The sequence below is a fragment of the Mirounga leonina genome, unplaced genomic scaffold (assembly GCF_011800145.1).
Source record: "Mirounga leonina isolate KUSES-001 unplaced genomic scaffold, KU_Mleo_1.0 Mir_53, whole genome shotgun sequence".
Classification (NCBI taxonomy): Eukaryota; Metazoa; Chordata; class Mammalia; order Carnivora; family Phocidae; genus Mirounga; species Mirounga leonina.
The window spans coordinates 99,722,669-99,737,199 of record NW_023270807.1 but is presented as its reverse complement, the minus strand read 5'-3'; positions in this window follow the sequence as shown (position 1 = coordinate 99,737,199).

Sequence of the window (14,531 nt, the reverse complement as noted above, 5' to 3'; positions counted from 1 at the left end):
TAAATAAATAAAATCTTTAAAAAATATATGTATATACTTATTTATAGTGGTGGTGTTCTTTTAGTGCTTGCTGGCTATGATTTCTAGTACAGTGATGAAGTTGGCCTATAATTTTCCCTTGTTTGTGTTACTCTTTTCTGGTTTTGATGTCCAGGTTATAGAATCAGTTAGTGTTTTCTCTCTCTTTTTGTCTATTCTCTTCAAAGAGAAGAAAAAGATGTAAATTATCCATTCCTTGAAAATTGGTCCTTGAAAATTAGGTAGAGCTTGCCTATGACATTGTCTGAACTTTATATTTCCTCTGTGAGAAAGTTTCTTTACTATTAGATTTCAATGATTATAGAATTACTAGCCTTTCTGTTTCTTTCAAGTGTTTAGTTATTTTTGTTATTACATTTTTTCTGGGAATTTGTTATTTTCATTGAAGTTTTCAATTTATTGGTATGAAATTGTTTCTAATATATCTGGTAGATTTTTTACTATCCTTTTTTTACTTTTATTTTACACCTTATGTTTTAGTGTGCCTCTGAAACAATATATAGCTGGATTATTTTTTAACATAATTTTAACTTTAATTGATGGGTTTAATCTTAATTGTTTACTGATATATTTGGATTTATTCCTACCACCTTATTTTGTGCCTTTTCAGTTCTGTTTCCCCCCCCACTTTCCTTTTTCTTTTTTTAGATTTTATTTATCTGTTTATTTAGAGCATGTGGGTGGGGGGGGAGGGGTAGGAGGAGAGGGAGAGAGAATCTCAAGCAGACTCCCAGCTGAGCATGGAGCCCAACTCGAGGCTGGATCTCATCACGACTTGAGCCAAAATCAAGTCGGATGCTCAACTGTCTGAGCCAACTAGGCACCCCTCCCCACCTAATTTTTCTAATTTAAAACAGTAAAAGAAAATTCTACACACCTCTCCCCCCCCATATTTTTTTAACTAGGGGAATTGCCTTTGAATTTTACCATCTGCATTTCAAGTGTTATGTAGGTATCTTCACCTTTCTCTCTAACTGAAGATCTTGGGAATCTTTTTTTTTTTTTTTTTTTAATGATCTTGGGAATCTTAAAGTTTAAATTGTCCGTCTTCCAACTTTTGCACTACAATCTCTCCAGTATTTTAGTCTTAGCTTGTGATTTTTAACCTTGCAGATTAGACCCTATGGTTATTATTGTTTTTATACTGGTAATTGTTTAGATTTGCCCATGTGTTAAATCAGTTTCTTTACTCACTTGTCTTCTTGCATCTCGGACCTCCCACCTAGGATAATTTTCCTACTTTCTGAAGCATATCTTTGATGTCCCTTTAGCCAAGTCTGTTGGTGGCTAAGCCCTTTGTTTTTGTTTATCAAAAGTGTTTTTAATTCCCCCATGTTCTTTAAAGTTGATTTTTTTATATACCCAGTTCTAAGGTGACAGTAATTTTTTTCTCAGTGCTCTAAGATACTCATTTTTGACTTACTATTGCTGTGGAGAAATCTATTGCCATTCCAAATGTCATTCTTTTGGAGGTTACTGTGTCTTTTCTTTCTGGCTACTTTATTGTCATTAATTAAACTTCTAATTTTGAACAAATTTTTAAAAGATTTTATTTATTTGAGAGAGAAAGAATGGGAGAGAGCGAGAGAGAGCACAAGAGTGGGGAGGGTCAGAGGGAGAAGCAGACTCCCCGCTGAGCAGGGAGCCCCGTGCGGGACTTGATCCCGGGACTCCAGGATCATGACCTGAGCTGAAGGCAGTTGCTTAACCAACTGAGCCACCCAGGCGCCCCTAAACTTCTAATTTTGAAGATCATTATAGGTTCACATGCAGTTGTAAGAAATAAGCAGAGAGATCTTATGGTACCCTTTATCCAGTTTCTCTGAATGGTAACATTTTCCAGAATATTGACACTAACACAGTAAAGATACAGAACATGCCCATCACAAGGATCCCTCATGTTGCCCTTTTATAGGCATACCCACTTCCTTACCTCCTATTCCGTCCTTTACCTCTAACAACCACTATCCTGTTCTCATTCCTATAATTTTGGTCATTTCAAGAATTTTATATAAGTGAAATTATGTAGCCTTTTGGGGTTGGCTTTTTTCCACCACTCAGTGTAATTCTTTGAAGATTCTTTCAGGTTGTTGACTATATCAGTATTTCATCCATTGTTATTGTTGGTATTCCACAGTATGGATGTACCACAGTTTAGCCATTCACCCATTGAAGGACATCTAGGTTTTTCATGGTTTTGGACTACGATAAATAAAGCTGCTGTTGATTTTTGTTTAAACATAAGTCTTTATTTCTCTTGGGTAAAAGCCTAAGAGTGCAGTTGCTCTGTCATATGATAATTGCATCTTTAGATTTTTAAGAAACTACTGAACTGTTTTCCAGAGTGTTCATAAATTTTACATTCCCACCAGCAATACATGAGTGATCCAGGTTCTCCACATCCTTGTCAGTATTCGGCGTTTTTGTTATGTTTATTTTAGCTATTCTGAGAGATGTGTAGTTATATCTAATTGTGGTTTTAATTCTGTTGCCCTGATTGCTAATGATGTTGGATATCTTTTCATGTACTCATTTTTCCATCTTTGTCTCCTGGTGAAATGTCTCTTCATGTCCTTTGCCTGTTTCTAATTGGGTTTTTTTTTTCTTTTTTACTTTTCAGTTTTGAGAGTTTTTTTGTTTTGTTTTGTTTTTTAAGATTTTTAAATTTATTTGAGAGAGAGTGAGCACAAGCAGGTGGAGGGACAGAGGGAGAGGGAGAAATGGACTCACTGCTGAGCAGGAAGCCTGACGCGGGGCTTGATCCCAGGACCCTGGATCATGACCTGAGCTAAAGGCAGACAATTAACCGACAGAGCCACCCAGGCACCCTTGAGAGTTCTTTACATATTCTAGATATTATTTCTTTGTTGGCTATGTTTGCAAATATTTTCACCCAGTGTGCAGCTTGTCTTTTCATCCTCTTACAGGGTCTTTGCAGGGCAAAAGATTTGAATTTTATTTAAGTTTAGTGTATCAGTTTTTCCTTTTATGCACTGTGCTTTTTGGTGTCAAGAGTAAGAACTCTTTGTCTAGCCCTAGATCCTGAGGTTTTCTTCTTACTTTTTTTTCTAAAAGTTTCAGAGTTTTACATTTAAGTTTGTGATCCATTCTGAGTTAACCCACTTGCTGTAGCACCATTTGTTGGAAAGTCTCTGGCTGCTATTTTAAGGGTTTTTCTTTGTCTTGCGTGCCAGAGTTTCACTCTGATATGTCTAGATACAGATTTAGATTTCTTGGTATATCATTTGTCTCATGATTATTATGCCTTGTATATTATGTCTGATGGTTTCAGATTTTTCATTATTCTGGAAACTTCACTGCCATTTTCTCTTCAAATATTGCCTCTCCCCTGTTCATTCTGTTCTTTCCTTTTGTAACTCCAGTCAGTTTTGTTAGGTCTCCTTCTTCTGTTCTTTGTATCTTCACTTTCATAATTTCCATATGGTGCATTCTGAATAATTTCTTCATGTCTGTTTTCCAGGGCACCCATTATTTCTTCATATAAGCCAAATCTGCTATTTAACCCATCCACTGATTTTTTTTCCATTCACTGAATTTTTAATTTCAGTGATTCGTTTTTAGAAGTCCTGTTTGATTCTTTTTCAAGTTGCCAGGGTTATTTTTTATTTCCTTTTTTCTTTGATCACTTATTTCCACTCTGTTTTATTTTCATGGTTACTTTATATTGTGTTTTTGACAATTCCAATATCTTAATTTCTTGAGAATTTAAATCTTCAGGTTTTTTTTTTCTGTTAACTTTTTTTTTTTTTAAAGATTTTATTTATTTGAGAGAGAGAGAATGAGAGACAGAGAGCATGAGAGAAAGGAGGGTCAGAGGGAGAAGCAGGCTCCCTGCCGAGCAGGGAGCCCGATGTGGGACTCGATCCCGGGACTCCAGGATCATGACCTGAGCCGAAGGCAGTCGCTTAACCAACTGAGCCACCCAGGTGCCCTTTTCTGTTAACTCTTGTACATAGTGGCTTCTTGTGTGTTTTCTTTTTTAATCGGCAATACATAATTTGGGACTCCTAAGTTACCTAAATTGGGAATGCTTTTCTCCAAAGAGGATTTATATTTGCTTTTCAAGCAAATCACATGACCTGGAGCCACTTTAATTTCTTGGCTTATAGTTTCCATGTGCATGCATAGTGTAGACCATAGTGAGAGTTAACAAAATATCAGGGAAAACAGTCTGTTTTAAGGTCTATTTCTATCTCCATCATTGCAGAGCTGGGAAGATGCCTGCAGATGTTTTTTTCTAGCCTAGACTTTCTCCAATAGTGAGCCCTTCTAGTCCCTGGCTTTAGGATCCCAATTCTCAGGGCCCAGAGCCTGGTCTTTGTTGGCATCTCTCATCCCTGTGGCCTGAGGCCTTTACCCCCCCAAGCTCTGCATGAAGGCTGGTAGTTTGCTTACCATTTTGTTAATATATTTTTGGGTCTTGAGGAAATCCCTAACTGTCTTCCAATCTCATTAGCGTATTTAAAGTATGACTGCTATAATTTATCTGGCGTGTGGGTGTTTTACAGGGACTGATATGGGGGGGAGGGTGGTATGGGGGGTGTCACAATTCATAACATCCCATCTACCATACTGCTAAGAGCAGTTGTCTCTCCAACTATTGTTCATAATTCTTAACCATCATTAGAAAACATTGTAATGTCATTACATAAGAAACTATCACCCTGAATATAGAAAAATAAAGGTTATCCATTCTAGAAGATTCTGGAATGTCTGAAAGAATGAACAAGAGAAAAATAATGGTTGAATATCATAGGAGTAGTAGGAAGAAATAACCTACTGACACCTAAAACTTGAATTCAGTAGGTTTAGTGGGAAAAATAAAAGCAGTACAAATTTCAGAATCAAGCATTTCAAGGAAAAATTATCCTTGATTGTAAAAGCCGGTATTTTAGGTGTGAAAGAGTAGGTTTTTTTGTTTTTGTTTTAATTTAGAAAGAGAGTGCTGGGGAAAGGGGCAGAGGGAGAAAGAGAATCTCAAGCAGACTCCCCACTGAGGCTGACATGGGGCCAATCTCATCTCACAACCCTGAGATCATGACCTGAGCCGAAATCAAGAGTCAGATGCTTAACTGACTGAACCACCCAGGCGCCTCGAAGGACTGTAGTTTTAACAAAGATGTATGTATACAAGCACAGAGTTCTGTTAATCAGAAAGTGGTTTTAATAGCAGTGACCTCTCATCACAGTGTCCGTCAAGTATCCTTGATGACGCCGTATTCCTACTACTACCATCTACGGTAAAGTGACCATGTTTCCTGTGTCTTCTGTTTTGCTTCTCGAGGTTTTTGGTGAATTCAAAACCAGGCTCCAGTAACATGTCTTAGTCGCTTTTGCTAAAACCAGAGAAAAAAGCTGAACAAGATATAGTAAATTGTTTTCTATTAGCAGGGAAAAAAAAGTTTTTTTTTTTAAGTTATTTTAAGGCTAAAATTGCTCACTCATAACTTTGCTGTGAAGTTTCAGGTTGATCTGCCTTATCTAGTGAATTTTCAAAGGTTTTGATCAGAATGAGCAAAAGCTAAAAGTAGAGAAGCCGTAAGTACGCACAGCAAAAGAAAGAAACTAAATAAGCTTCTACTTTCACAAGTGTCTTTAAATAAATTGGTTGTTTTTTAGTTACTGAAAGATATATTTCATATCTATGTTTTCCATTCATCATAAAAAAATTTTAATCGCAAGTTTGACATTTCTTCCCCATCTAGACTGAGTCACAAAGAATGCATGGTAGGTAGTAAAATCGAAATCGCAGGAGTCTTACCTTTCAGAGGCTGTTGCTATGAAACCGTTTTGATGGGAAATTTTAGAGAAGCTTGCGCTTCCTGTTGTTAAATGATAGAATATGGAGATCCCCTTAATTTTCAAAATTGTCTTTTTTTTAAAGCAAGTGGGATCTCAGTTATTGCGACTGGAACAATCTTCATTCTTACCCTATCTTACCCCACACAGGACTGCCCATTAGGTTTAATTTTGCTTTTGCCTTCTCTCTCTGCCTTGTGCAGTGAATGGGCAGATGGGCAGGGCTTTTGAGAGATGTTTCCTGTGCAGTGAAAGGCTGTATGACTATTATTTATTTTGCCTAGAACACTAGGAAGCTTGAGACACACAAGGGACTGCAGATAGGGTAAGCTACTTTATACGAGAGAGCAGTTATTACATGAAAAGAGAAGTTAGAAAGGCGCTGCTTTGTTGTCGTGAATCTAGAACAAGACCACAGTGACCACTGGCTCCTCAAAAAGAGGAAAGTTTGGTTTTGTTTCCTCCAAAGGCAGTTTAGTCTGGCCGTGAGAGCTTGAGGTTCCGTGCCAGAAAAGTTGAGAGCAAAGGCAAGCCGTGAGGGGGAGAGCGACGTGACGGTGTGGCTAAGGCAGAGGACTGTGGAGGGTGCCGAGCATGGAAAGGGAGCGGGGAACCAGGAAAGGAGTGTGCTGAGTGCAGAACTGAGAAGCTAGGCTTTGATTTGCCAGACAGTGGAAACTTAGAACTTGTTCCTGAGAAGGGAAGTGGCGCTGGGATCGTTGAGGAAAGTTACTCTGGGAGCCATGGATAGGCTTGTCATCGGGGGTTGACACCAAATCCCTCAGACGGCATCATGTACGATTCCTTCAACCTCCATTGAACACAGTCCCAATCCAGATTCACATCAAAGTAGGCTTCCCGGAGGAGGTGATGTAGAAGCCAGAACCTGCCTGTGATATCCACTTGGTATAGCGCCAGAACATGGAACGGGCATCACAAGAAAAAAAAAAACGTGTCAAAGTCACACCATCTTTGCTACATAATCACTCATTTGGCATTACAGGGAATAACTCAGATATCCTTGGAATGGTCACGGATGGACAGGCTTTTAATCAAACATCGTTGTGGTGCAGGGTCGGGGTGGAGACTGCCGGTTGACCGGGGCTCGCCTCGTACTGTGTGGGTGGGATGCGAGGCAGAGGCTAGCCCGGGGCCAGCCTGAGCACAGGCACCTCACCTGATTCATCTTTTCGCATCTGGCCAGCAGGAGAGTGCCTCACGTCAAGTGGGAAACCAGCCTCACAATTCTGCAATCTCAGCAGATGGCAGTAAATGTATTTTTAACTTTATCATAAGTGTTGTTTCATAATTATGTTGATAATTATCTACTACTCATTCTCTGCAAACAAACCAAAGACACACATCTGTGGCCTTTTCTCCCAGCATATGCTTATGGGAAATAATGTGATGGGCCTCACGGTAAAGCTCACTATCTTCCGGTCTGTCCTAGGTGCGCAGGCCCAGGTGATGCTATATCACGGGAGGAGAGCTGCTCCTTGGCCTGGCAGCCGGCCCTCAGGCGCGAGGACTCACCCAGTTGCTCCTCTACCCGTCTCCCCATAAGGTACCAGTAGGCTTAGCTCAGTAAATGGTGGCCATAACTAAGAACTCGGAAAGAAAGGTGGTTTGGGGATTGAGGAGTATGTTCGTTTCCTAGAGCTGCCATTACAAATTACCACTAACTGGGCGCCTTAAAACAACAGATTGATTCTCACAGTTCTGGAGGCTAGAAGTCCAAAACCACTGTGTTGGCAGGCCCGCGCTCCCTCGCCTCTTCCTAGCTTCCAGTGGCGTTTCTTGGCTTGCAGCTACATCACTCCAGTCTCTGCTTCTCTTCATCGGGCCTTCCCCGGGGCTCCTCTGTGTCCCCGCATCCAACTCTCCCTGTCCTTTCTCTAATTAACACACTGGACTTAGGGCCCACCCGAACCCAGCCTAACAACTTCCTTGATTACATCTCCGCAGGCCCTGTTTCCAAATCAAGTCACATTCACATATATTGGAGCTTAGGACTTGAGCGTATCTTTTGGGGGGCACAATTCACCCCACTGTAAGGGGTGAGGTATTTGCAAAGTTCAAGAAAAGCCTCTGCAGCACTTTGGTCAGAAGCCAGCAAAGATGCTGTTGTGAGAAAACCAGGCTGAGCCCCAGAGCCCAAGTTTCTAGACACGGAACGTTGCAAGTGCTCACATGTGAGCATTAGCCCGGGAGAAGGTGCCTTAGTTTACGACCTGTATCCCCACGCATTCTTTGTCCTCAGCCTAGGTTCCTCCACCTGGTTCTCATAAACCTCATGTCTTTTGATTCATAGTGTCTTTCTCGCCATGGAGAGAGGGGTAGACCATCTCATATCCCCCTCAGAGCTTTTGTGAGAGAAGCCCAGACTCCAGAAAAGGCGGGCTCTCCAGAGTCACCTGACATCCATGGGAGCTATGTGTCACGGCAGCTTTAGGGACATTTTCCAGAATGCCAGCTTATTTAGGTTATAGAGATACAATCTCGCTCTCGAAGTAGAGAATGTCTCCAGGACCAAACAGACACATCTGAGCCCAGGTTAGCGAACCAGGCAGTAAACAACAGGGCAGGGAATTCAGCAGCCCCGGACGGAGAAGGAGTAAAAGAAGTTTGCGAGTGTCCCGGCAGATCAGTACTTTTAGGGCTCTAGTTTGAACCTGGAGCACTCTGAGACCCGCCCTTTTTCCCAACCTGGTAGCTTCATTATGGCCCAGAAACGAACATTATTTTGCTTAAAGAAGCAACAAAACAGCCTGGGTGAAAGAACATATTCATTAATGATTTAGTTAATTTAATTTAATTTAATTTTTTAAAGATTTTATTTATTAGAGGGAGAGAGAGCAGGGGGAAGGGGAGGCAGAGGGAGAAGCAGACTCCCTGCCGAGCAGGGAGCCTGATGTGGGGCTTGATCCCAGGACCCTGGGATCTTGACCTGAGCTGAAGGCAGACACTTGACTCACTGAGCCACCTAGGTGCCCCATTTAATTTTATTTTTAAAATTAAAATGCTCCTCGAAAAAGTTTTTCCTGAGCTGAGCTATTTCACCTTGAGGCTGAGTACCAGCCGTCTGGATCTTGTCAAGCTTCCTTGTGCCTCTGAGCCTAGGCCTAGACTTGCCCTCTATCTGGAATGTCCCAGAGAACCCAGACTTCTGGAAACTCCAGCCTGTCATCTGAAATCAGCTGAGCCTTATTTCCTCCACGAAGCCTCCCCTGCCTCCTCACAGGGTGGGAGTTTCCTCTTCGATGGACCCCCTAGTCCAGTAGTTCTCAGTCAGGGGCCATTTTGCCCCCACGGGGACACTTGACAACGTCTGGGAACATTCATAGTTGTCACAATGTGACGATGGGTTGTCCTACTGCTTGCTAGTGAGTACAGGCCAGAGAAGGTGCTGAACATCCTCCAGTGCACAGGACGGTCCCTGCATGGCAAAGAATTTTCCAGCCCCAAACGTCAATAGCACCAAGACTGAGAACGCCTGCTCTGGTCTAACGTTTACCCCGTGACCGTAACTCTTCGACTGCAGTCTTGCCTCCGCTCACTCAGGGGCAGAAACGTCGTTCAGTTGGTGCCGATGTTCTCAGCCTGGTGCACGGCGTGAAATGAAACTGGAATGTACTTAACAGTTTTTATTGCCTTGATCCCTGCAGTTAAGATCACATCTCAGGTGGAACTCAGAGGAGTGATGCATAGATATTATTTAATAAACTAAAATTGTTTTAAGCGCACAATTGTTCTAAACACAATTAAATTAGATTTAAAAAGCTAAGCCCATACAGCAATGACAACTGCTTCCCCACTTTGCTTCGGTGTCTACTGTGGGCACACTGATTCCTACTGAGGATGGAGAGCGGTGTTTCCCTTGTCTCTGTAGCTCCCTGACCGTGTTTCAGTTTTTCCTGGGTGTTAGACTCTGCCATCATCACTTCTAGAAATCCTATCCTCATTAAAGTTTGTGCTCAAGGGGCGCCTAGGTGGCTCAGTCGGTTAAGCGTCTGCCTTCGGCTAAGGTCATGATCCCAGGGTCCTGGGACCGAGCCCCGCATCGGGCTCCCTGCTCAGCAGGAAGCCTGCTTCTCCCTCTCTGTCTGCATGCATGTCTGCCCACTTGTGATCTCTCTCTCTGTCAAATAAATAAATAAAATCATAAAGTTTGTGCTCAAAATAGTAACAGCCATCCATTGAGCAATTAATACATGCCAAGTACTGTGCTAAGCACTTTTCATGCATGGATTAATTGAATCCTCCTCATATCCCACGAGATAGATCTGATTACTATCCCCATTTTACAGATGAGGGAACTGAGTCACAGAGAGATTAAACCATTTATTGAGGTTTCCACAGTTAATAGGTGGCAGGGCGGTCCGACTCTGAGTTTATGACGCCAAACTATGATAATAAGCTTAGATCCTTTCCTATATCACTCATCAGAACACATTCCAGATCAGGATTCAAGACCTGACCATAAAAAACAAAACATTACCACTTTAGAGAAAATACAGGAAAACATATTTACAATTTCAGGATAGGGAAGGATTTCTTAAACAACATTCAAAAGGCACAAACGATGAAGGAAGAGCCAACGATTTGGACGACACGAAAGTCAAACCGTTTGCAGAGCATCATAAACAAAGCTAAAAGACAAGCGCTTAGCTGGGCGCGGACAGCTGCAGCGTCTCCGAAAGGTAAAGGCTTAGCCTGAGGACGATGTGAAGGTGAACAGCAATGAGTAAGAAGGAGGCTCCAGGAGAGCAGAGCGGGCCGTGGAGGGAAGAACAGGAAAACTGCATGGCCAGTAAACACGAAGCGATCCCCGAGTTCGCTGGCAATGTGGGAAATGCAAGTTAAAATAACCACGAGAAACGATAGGGCGTTTCTCACGCATCGGATTGGCAGAAAGCAGAAGGTCTCACCCGCGGGGCTGCTGGCGAGGAGACCCGACGGGAGGTGAAGCGTCCGCGGGGAGCCGCCGAGTGCCGTCCAGCGGGGCCTTTGCACGCCCAGGCCACGCCCCTTTGCACGCCCAGGCCACGCCCCTTTGCACGCCCGGGGCCCCCGCTGCAAATTTCCTCCGCGCTGGCTCAGCTCCCTGAGAAAACAGGATAGAAGCAAGGCTGTTCTCGGGGCTCCCTGAGGCTGTAGAGAGAGGGGAGGCAGCCAGGCCCCGGGGGCCTGACGCGGGTGCGCAGGGCCCGCTGACACGCGGCGGGCCCGGCTCGTGTCTGCACGCTCGTGCGCTCCTCCCGGGGAAGGGTCTGTCCCCACACTTAGGATCCCCTGTCTCAACACCTCCGGGCCACTTCCTGAAAGCTACGACCTCCGGCTCCCCGCCAGGGCCCGAGCGGCCAGAAGCAGCCTCGGGCCGCTGCAAGGCCCGGTCAAGCCGCGCGGAAGAGGGAAGCTGCGGGCCCGGCCTGCAGCCCTTCTCAGTGCGTTCCGGCTTCGCGGAGACGTCCCCGCAGCCCACTCGCCGCGGCCGCCTCCTCGGACGTCTCTCGTGGGCAGAGGCCGGCTTGGGGTCAGTGACAGCCTAACGAAGATGGTTACCTCTGGCAGACCCTATTTCTCATTCAGTCGGGAATAAGTGGCTTCATCCTTTTGGCTCCTCCGAGTCATGGCAACTAAGTCATTTTAGCTGTAGGGGACTCGGCCGAGGTTTCTCTGGATCGGATACTCTAAGGCCCCCCGCACCCCCACCCCCCATACGGTGGTCCTTTTCTTGGACAGACAGAGGAGTCACAATTTTTCTTATCTAAATAATGTCTCCAAGATTTCAGACATAGAATTTTGGGGCGTCTGCCAAGTTGTTACCTGATTAGTTGAGCAGGTTCAAAAGTCTTTCTTGCACAGCTCTTTGGTGCTAGCCCCTGCAGTCCCTCTCCCCCACACAGGTGCTACTCCCCTGGGGTGGAACACAAATCCGGATCCTTGTTCCATTGCCCAGGCTGAGCTGGTGCCAAGTGCACAGCAGGGTGGCGCTCAGCATGATCCCCAGAGAATTCCCTCCTTCGTTGGTGGTTCCCCGGGCCCCTGAGCTTCTTCAGGACTTGAAAATACCGTCTGATGTGTTACTCGGCATAAGGAGTTAGATTTCTCCTGAAAGTTCATAGCAGGAAAATGTTTCTTTGGTTGGGAAAGCCTGCATGCTTTATTCGGGATCTGGGGACTGAGAGGCCACGTGTGACCGGGTACTTGGGAGACAGTACTTGGGGAGCTCTGTGGGCCTGGGTCTCAGTCCTGACCCAACCACTTACTGAGTGAACTCGGGCAGTTGAGTTACCCTTTCTCACCTCAATGATCCTGTCTCAAAAGCGGGAATAATGACTCCGAGGCCCTCGAGCTGTTGTGGGGATAGGACGCTCCGATGGAGGGCGCTAAACCAACCATAGCTGTTCTTAGAAAACTCATCGTGCCAGGAAACTCAAGGCTGGAACCAGTGCCCAGAGGAAGTGACTTTTTAAATCTAGGTTCTGATACCATGTTCGTTTTTGTTCTAATCATTTCTTTTAAGCCATCTCTATACCCAACGAGGGGCTCGAACCTACAACCCCGAGATCAAGAGTTGCGCGCTCTGCCGACTGAGCCAGCCAGGCACCCCCTGTTCTAATCATTTCTAATCGTACTTTTGTTGCAATGATGTCATTCCGTCTGCGTTTTAGTATTCTGGACTGCCTCACACCATCTGTGAGAGACAGGTGGGGGATAAAGAAAGAGTAGTAGGGGCGCCTGGGTGACTCAAAGGGTTAAGCATCTGCCTTCGGCTCAGGTCATGATCCCAGGGTCCTGGGCTTGAGTCCTGAGCCGGACTCCCTGCTCTTCCTCTGTCCCTCCTGCTGCTCGCTCTCTCTGTCTCTGTCTGTCTGTCTCTCTCTCAGATAAATAAATAAAATCTTTAAAAAAGAAAAAGAAAAAGAGGAGCGGCAAATTCCAGTTAACTTGTGCCATTCCTGAACTCTCAGATTCTAAACCCAGCTTGACCAACTGGCTCACTGGGTGTCCTTGGGCAAGTCACTTTAGAGGCCTGTCATTGCTGGGAGGTGGGCACTCGTGTGTTCTCTGCTCTCACTCTGACCCCATCGGGCCTCCCCCGATCGATGCAGGAAAGAGACACCGAGTTCAGGGTGTGCTGCCCATGCCGCCGGCTGCAGATGCCCTGGTCCGGTGCGCCCGAGGTCAGGCTCTCCCCGGCTCGGCGAGGGGCCGCTGCCCACCCCATGCAGGGCTGCAGTGAGGACAGTCCTCGCCCTGTTGTCCTGTTGCAGACCGAGGCCTGTGCCCCTAGCCGGAAGGCTTCTGTGACTCGTTCGGGACTCCGACAGAATGGCCAGGGTCCTCGTCCGTGCCCAGGTGCCTGGACCCCCCTAGCTGGTAGGCGTTCCTATTCTCTCCCAGACCCTCCTCGCTCCTGCAGGCTTTAGTTTTGTTTGTGAAGTCGGGAGCACCGACCCTCCTCGGGAGCACCTCGGAGCAGATGCTCTTCTCAACTGAAGGCCTGAGTGGAAACTTGGAACGGAAACTGTGAGCGCTTTTGTTCTCTGAGTCTCTCCTGGCTTTCCTGTGCAGCCAGCCCAGGCCCTCAGAGAGACTGTTTTGCATGTGGTTGTTAAACTTTGATTCCGTGACTCATGCTGGGGCCAAGGCTTCACGTATGCCTCCCTCATTTGATTGCTTTCTTCTTTTCCTTTTTTTTTTTTTTTTAAAGCTCAAAGCAAAACTACCTTGGCAGCTGACCGTGACTCTGGCTTCCAGGAAGGGGAGCTTTGGCATGAAGTGCCTCCTAATGGCTGTGTGGCCCAGGCTGGCTGCGCTGCCCCAGCTTGGGTGACACCTGGCTAACCGGGAGGACAGCTGGGGGTGCGGGGAGGAACACTGGTACCTACCGTGGGGGCTGGAGCAACGCACCCTTCTGGTGAGTGCCTGCTCCCCCCACCCCATCAGTCAGTGTGACAGGCCCCTTGCAGACTCGGGTCCAGGGGTGGAGGAGAGACACTGAACACAGGGGACAGAGGGCAGGTTGGAGGGCAGTTCTTGGATTAGCATTATTCTGAACAATTTGATTTCCCATGCCTTACATGATGTTAAGTATGCAGATAAAAAAAATAAGGTGAAATCCTTGCTCATTTTAGCCCAATTATATTTAATTTCAAGAGGCCTTCCGTGGGAGAAAGATTAATTAGAGGAACTCTCCAGTTTAAGTAAAAACTCCTGCTGCGATCTTTGAAGATATTTTAATTTTATGAAGTCAGAAGGTCTAGAACTCTCAGGCACATTTTCAACCTGTCTCCAGGCTCTTGAAAGCATCTCTTAGACTAGATACTGATCTGCAGGTGTCTAGTTTCTGGGCAGATCAGCAGGCCTAAGCCCCATCTCCCCCTAAAGGATGGCTCTGTGGGCTTCGAGAAGGCCCATGAAGACATGGAAATAAGTCTTAACCGCCGGCAGTAAAGACAATTTTGGCTAATGCCCTGTGACCCTCTGCCATGCCTCCAGGATTCTGAAGTCCTCTCCAAAGCCAGGTGATGCTAGCCCAGGAGCTCCGATACCTGACACGTGAATAGGTTGGGTGTGGAAGATAGTTGAGGGTGGTTTCTGAAAAACTTTGTTTCAGAGTTGCCCTGGGGTATGGATCAGGGCTTGTGTGTATATCCAAAGTAACC